The following is a 6,968-nucleotide window of genomic DNA, read 5'->3' as shown; positions in this document are numbered from 1 at the left end:
TGCTTCTCGTTTGAAGGAGAGCACAGGACAACCAACTTAGGTTTCCAGTACCTGAACAGAGAGGTTTTGTTTTTGTGTGTGAGGTTGGTGACGGAGGGCTACCCCTCTGGTAGCTTCCGCTGCACTAGGAGCTAGGTAATCTCGAAAGAGGAAGCGGTACTCTTGGTGAGTACGGATAGTAGCTCTTAAGGGTGGTTTCAGGTGATAGGAAGCAGGTTGAGTTAGGACTTCGTTATGTTTAACTGTTGAAATACTTAAGAACAGCTTAACTGAAGCGTGTGAAGCGAGTTATTTTTCCGAATGTGCCATAATTATATTGCTTTAAATAGGCGATTTTTCGGTGTTTGAGTTAAAAGTGTGGAAGTTACTTTGTTCACTTTGAACGACGATGATGCAGAATTTCAAATGGTAAATCTGATTAGGAAAAGCTGGTTAGAATCACTTCAACAGTACGTGAGTGTAATACTGTGACGAAGTGAGTGTGATTTGTAATGATCTTAATCTTATATTTTGTGGAAGTTGCTTTCTTCATTTGTGTGTCGATTTTGTGCCACTTGTTTGGTAATCAATGACCCTTCTGGTCCACCACGACACCGCAGTAGGCTTTATTTTAACAGTTTGCTTGTTTAATGAGCTATAATTTCTGCGAGAATATGTGTTCTTTCGTGCGCTTTCTACAAAGCAGCACAACAGTTTGAGTCAGAGTGCACCACGTGCTCTAGTTCGGCCGTTTGCAAGCAGCAGACGCAGTTAGTATGTTGAATAATTATCGCACAACCTCGTGCATTGGTTAAACCTCTGTCCGGAATAGTACATGCGTAGTATCCTAATGCAAATCTCACTGAGATATTTTTATGGTATGAATGCAAAGGAGATGATGGCATCATTGTCTCCCACCCCCGTTTTTTGTATTTCTTCTTGCTGTAGTTAAATTGTGTTCTGTTACTTTCTCACGTAATTCTTACTTAAATATTTCTAGTCAGGCACCAGTTATGTGTAGTTAGGATGTGCAACCAAATACTTATATACAATAAATAATCTACGTGAAAAATAAATTCTGTGGTGTTGATCTTACCCACTTACTCCGATTTCCAATCCTGAATTAATCAAGTTGCTTCATGCACGACATGGGGTGCTATTTATCTGCCTACTTAAAGAAATTTGCATACTTGTAGTTAAATTATTAAAGTAATTACACTAATAATTTTCCAGCTCTGTTTTTTTTTAATGGTTAGGAGGGGCTTGGGCTGGTGGCGACCCAGAATTTTTATCATTATTTGTGTGAGAGAAGCGACTAGAAATGCGATATAATGTATAAGGCTCGATGAGAAAAGTAGTAAAGATAGTAATACCTTACAACATCCCAATTTTTTTTTACCCAATCCAATCTAGCCACTGTCAGGAATAATGATGATATGATGAGGACAACACAAACATCCTGTCCCCAGGCAGAGAAATTCCCCAACCCGGCCGGGAATCGCACCCGGGACCCCGTGATAAAGAGGTAGCAACGCTCGCCACTAGAACACAAGCTGCGGACTTTGAACATAGTAGTACAGTGTTGCCCAAGCCAGCATGTCGCGATGTCGTAGTTGACCATGAAAGGCACCTGTGCAATGTTCCCAATATGTTGCACCTGCCAGCCGTGGCGAGAAGAGTCTTCCGTGTAGTTACGAGCGCACTATGTTGGAGGCAAGTGAATTCAAAAATAGGCAGTCTTTTGTTGCGCGTATGGTAGTTGTTTCCGTAACAAAGATGACGAAGTGTTTGGTGTTTGAAGAGGCACCGTATCGAAGGTTTACACTGTATACAGTGAAAGCGGATACACCTCGTCTGCTAAGTCACAACGAGGACGTAACTGTGTATTGACTGATGGTGACGGACAGTCATTGAAGTGAATTGTGACGAAAAATAAGAGACAACAGCTGAAAAGAAATTACAATGAAATGAACACCCTCAGTTACTTACAGGCGTTGACATAGGTCAACGGGGACAGTTGAAAATGTGTGCCCCGACCGGGACTCGAACCCGGGATCTCATGCTTACATGGCAGACGCTCTATCCATCTGAGCCACCGAGGACACAGAGGATAATGCGACTGCCGGGATTTATCTCTGGGACGTCTCCCGCGAAACCCACATTCTCAACGTTTTGTGCCGCACAACATTCGTAGTGCCGCCGCCCTTTATACTCATTACTCGCGGCGCGTTGCCGATTCCCGTAAGAGTTCGGGCACTGTTTGTGCATTCGCACAGAAGAAGAAGACGGTCAAGTGGCCGGTGAGCCTTAACTATATTTGTATACTAAGATGGTATCTGTTCTTTCGGACATGTCCAAAAGAACAGATACCATCGGTGACCATGCACGTTAGAATGAAATTACAATGCACACCATTAGCTGCTTACAGGCGTTGACATACGTCAACGTATACAGATGAAAATGTGTGCCCCGACTGGGACTCGAACCCGGGATCTCCTGCTTACATGGCAGACGTTCTACCCATCGGAGCCACCGAGGACACAGAGGATAGCGCGACTGCAGGGACTTATCTCTGGCACGCCTCCCGCGAAACCCACATTCTCAACGTTTTGTCCCGCACAACATTCGTAGTGCCGCCGCCCTTTATACTCATTACTCGCGGCGCGTTGCCGATTCCCGTAAGAGTTCGTATGTCAACGCCTGTAAGCAGCTAAGGGTGTTCATTTCATTGTAATTTCATTCTAACGAGCTGCATGGTCACCGATGGTATCTGTTCTTTCAGACATGTACGAAAGAACAGATACCATCTTAGTATACAAATATAGTTAAGGCTCACCGACCACTTGACCATTTTCTTCTTCTGTGCGAATGCACAAACGTTGCCCGCACTCCTACGGGAATCGGCAACGCGCCGCTAGTAATGAGTGTGGGACAATACGTTAACAATGTGGGTTTCGCGGGAGGCGTGCCAGAGATAAATCCCTGCAGTCGTGCTATGTGCCCTCTGTGGCTCACCGAGCGAGGTGGCGCAGTGGTTAGCACACTGGACTCGCATTCGACAGGACGACGGTTCAATCCCGCGTCCGACCATCCTGATTTAGGTTTTCCGTGATTTCCCTAAATCGCTTCAGGCAAATGCCGGGATGGTTCCTTTGAAAGGGCACCGCCGAATTCCTTCCCCATCCTTCCCTAATCGTATGAGATCGATAACCTCGCTGTTTGGTCTCTTCCCCCAAACAACCAACCAACCAACCTCTGTGGCTCAGATGGATAGAGCGTCTGCCATGCAAGCAGGAGATCCCGGGTTCGAGTCCCGGTCGGGGCACACATTTTCATCTGTCCCCGTTGACGTATGTCAACGCCTGTAAGCAGCTAACGGTGTTCATTTCATTGTAATTTCATTCTAAAGAGCTGCATGGTCACCGATGGTATCCGTTCTTTCGGACATGTCTGAAAGAACAGCTACCATATTAGTATATAAGGAGCTGAAAAGGTCACTAACTGTCAGCACCAAAACAAAACGAAGGGATCTCCATAAGCTGGGAATTGCAGGGCGAGCTCGAACTCTTAAATCACTCATGGTGACGCAAACGCCCATAACGGAAAAACGTGGTGCCGAAGCTATAAAACCTGGACTATGATGCAGTGGGAGAAGGTCATTTGGTCAGGCGAATCTTGTTCAACAGTACTTCCAATTTCTGGCATAATTTACATCCCAAGACTGATACAAATGGTTCTGAGCAGTACGGGACTTAACACCGGAGGCCATCAGTCCCCTAGAACTTAGAACTAGTTAAACCCAACTAACCTAAGGACAGCACACACATCCATGCCCGAGGCAGGATTCGAACCTGCGACCGTAGCAGTCGCGCAGTTCCAGACTGAAGTGCTGAGAGCAGCTCGGCCACCCCGGCCGGCACAATACTGTTACACGGCGGGGTTTCGGTGATGATACGGGCGGTCATATCCTGGTATTCCATGGGCCCTATGGTTACTCTGCATAGTCGAATTACTGCCATTGTTTATGTGACTGTTGTGGCTGATTAGGTCTTTTCCATGTTTCAATGTTTGCTCCCCAATGGTGATGCTGTGTTCCAAGACGACAAGAACCCCGTTCGCACAGCTTCACAGCTTGCATCGTTCAGGACTGGTTTTGAGAACACGAGGACGAATTGTTGTATCCCCTGTGGCCATCATAATCACCAGACGTCAATACTACTAAGCCTTTGTGGTCCACTTTGCAAAGAAAGGTGTGTGATCACTACCTACTTTTAACCTCTTTACCTGAGCAAGCCTTTATTTTGCGGGAGGGATGGTATAAGATGACGTTCAGAACCATAAAGCATCTGTATTTAACCATTCGAGACGATTGGAAGGTGTTTTGAATGCCAACAGGTTTCACGCACCGTACTGTTTCCATATTTTTGTCAACCCCATTATGTACCGTACTGTAGCTAACCGTAGCGTAAATATAAAGATAGATAAGCGTACTTTTCAGTTTGCTATATATAAATGGAATGTAAGTTACCGAATGTACCATATGAGGTGTAGTACATGGCACATTCTAACGATCACATGTTCGCGTTTTAGGGAACAGGAGACCTTTTCCTGAAAACCTGGCGGACTGCCGAACTGTCCACGGATTTCCCTGTGACGCACAACGAGATTACTGATCGCGCTGACCACTCTGTAACACAACCTTAAGACGTCTGAGGTGAACAACTTGGCTGAGTGGCCCCACAGGTGTTTATGCAGTCCTGTGCGTTCCATTCTCTGAAACGTCGTAGTCTTGCAGGCGTTCCCACCTGACTTGTTTGCCGAACAGCTTTTCTGGAACTTTTCGCGGCCGCTAAATTGGCCGTCAAGTTTTTCCCGTACTCAGCGTCACCCAGTAACTCAGCTGAAGGCGGAGGTATTTGCATACCGCGGGAAAAGAGGATGCATCGCGCTTTTCGTCGTGCAGTGGTGCAATGTAACACTCTACAATGTTGGAAAAATTCTCCGATGTACTCGCTGTATACCACTGCATAATCTTTTATTTCAATTCTGAACGTAAAGGTCAGGTCAGATTGAGGTCCTCATAATGTTTAATCAGCAGGTAAGCGAGCCCTCGCGAATACAGATTCCCAAATCTACAAATTTTGTAGATGTACTTGTCTTTTTGGTTTTTGAAAAACTGACGTATTGTCAGCTGGAAGTATGCGACCTTTTCAAATGTTTCCATAATAATTTATTACGTCTCTATCGCTTTAATATATCTATTAAAATATCTACATCACAGGTTTTGGTGAATATCCACCATCTTCAGATGTGACAAAATCCACCACCAATCTTCATACTGATACATAACAAAATGGCCCATCTCCTCGAACCCCTCTCTATCGATCCCCTCCTCCCTCTCTGTCATCTCCATCTCACTCTCTGTCCATCTCCTTCCTTCCTGACTGTATCTTCCTCCTACTCTCTCTGTCCATCTCTTCCTCCCCTTCTCTGTCCATCTCCTCCTCTCCCCTCTCTGTCCATTTCCGCTCCCTCCTATCTCTGTTCAAATCCCCCTCCCCCTAACTGTGTCCACTCCTTCTCTCTCCACGTTATCACCTCAAACCCTGTAGTGGTCGCTGATTATTGTCCCACAGTACTTCTTTCCAGCATGTAAATACTATGTGTACCAAATTCTATTGAATCTGTTTTATGTGTTTAGGAGGAACGTTTTACTCGTGCCTTTCCCGCTTATACACATATCACACATATTTCACATACTTCACACGTATTTGTACACATTGTACACATATCACACATATTTCACATACTTCCCACATATTTGTACACGTTGTTTACCTGTATCTCCAGTGAATTTCACCCTGCAGTTTCGTTTTCATGCAGCTCATCACTTATGAAATATCTCCTGAACTATGTGTCATAGAGTGATATAATTGCGTAAATACGTTCAGCAGCATTTGTGGATATTGTATGCGAAATGTTTCGTGAATACAGTTGATAGGAAAGAAAAAAATTCAAACTTCCTTCCTCATGTGACCGTTTTACTGCACGAACAGCGAAAATGTATTAATCAATAAACTTTTTTTCATCATTTTGTGAGGTTTGTCAGGGAGAAAAAGTTTCGTAATGGTTGAATTTATTTGTAAAGTTAGTTGCAAGTCAGCGAGTGCTCTCATTCTGAAGTACTCGAGAAGTTTGGGAATTCGTACGTCTCCTTCTTTACCTCCACCCCCAACCGTTTAATAGCTAGGTCGTTCTTACCCCCACAGTGATTATTTCCAGACAATAAGTGATCTGTGTACCAAGCTTGGCTGATATCGGTAGATTTGATTAGGAGGATATGTGGAACAAACATGCATCCATTTTTACAATTTGTATTGATACAGATACGCGCTGCAAACAGCACGAAGTCAACTACGATATTTCAGTGAATGTACATCACATCATATGTTTTACATTCATTCAAATATTTTAGTTGACTTTGTGAAATTATAAATGCCTAACTTATATTTGTTACACACACTGACGGGAATAATCCGACACTAAGAAATAATAAATGTAAAGAAATTTTGGGAAGACATTTGTCTAGGTAACCTATTTTAATGATTAACATTTGAAAGATTACTGGTTAATGTAAGCACGAGATAAGCCATTGAAAATGTGAAATGCTCGTACATTAATAACCGGTGTAATCTCCAGAATGTTTGATGCAAATATTCAAACGTGCATGCATTGTATTGTACAGGTGCCGAATATTAATTTGTAGGATTGAATTTCATGCCTGTTGCACTTGGTCGGTCAATACAGAGGAAGTTGATACTGGTTGTGGATGACGTTGGAGTTGTCGTCCGATGATGTCCCATTTGTGCTCGACTGGAGGAAGATCTGGTAATCGAGCAGGTCAAGGAACATTTCGACAATCCGTAGAGCATGTTGGGTTACAACAGTACGACAGCTGTATGTGGACGAGCGGTATGCTCTCTGGAATG

At 44.0% G+C, this 6,968-nt stretch overlaps 2 non-coding genes across 2 annotated transcripts; one reads left to right on the top strand and one right to left on the bottom strand.

The window, feature by feature from the left end:
• Positions 1-2,007: 2,007 nt before the first annotated feature.
• Positions 2,008-2,081, bottom strand: Trnat-ugu. Its single transcript has one exon. It is a non-coding gene; the product is annotated as a tRNA-Thr (tRNA).
• Positions 2,082-3,230: 1,149 nt separating this feature from the next.
• Trnaa-ugc lies at positions 3,231-3,304 on the top strand. The gene has a single exon. It is a non-coding gene; the product is annotated as a tRNA-Ala (tRNA).
• Positions 3,305-6,968: the final 3,664 nt, after the last annotated feature.

The sequence above is a fragment of the Schistocerca piceifrons genome, chromosome 8 (assembly GCF_021461385.2).
Source record: "Schistocerca piceifrons isolate TAMUIC-IGC-003096 chromosome 8, iqSchPice1.1, whole genome shotgun sequence".
Classification (NCBI taxonomy): Eukaryota; Metazoa; Arthropoda; class Insecta; order Orthoptera; family Acrididae; genus Schistocerca; species Schistocerca piceifrons.
This window is presented reverse-complemented; position numbering and strand designations above follow the sequence as displayed.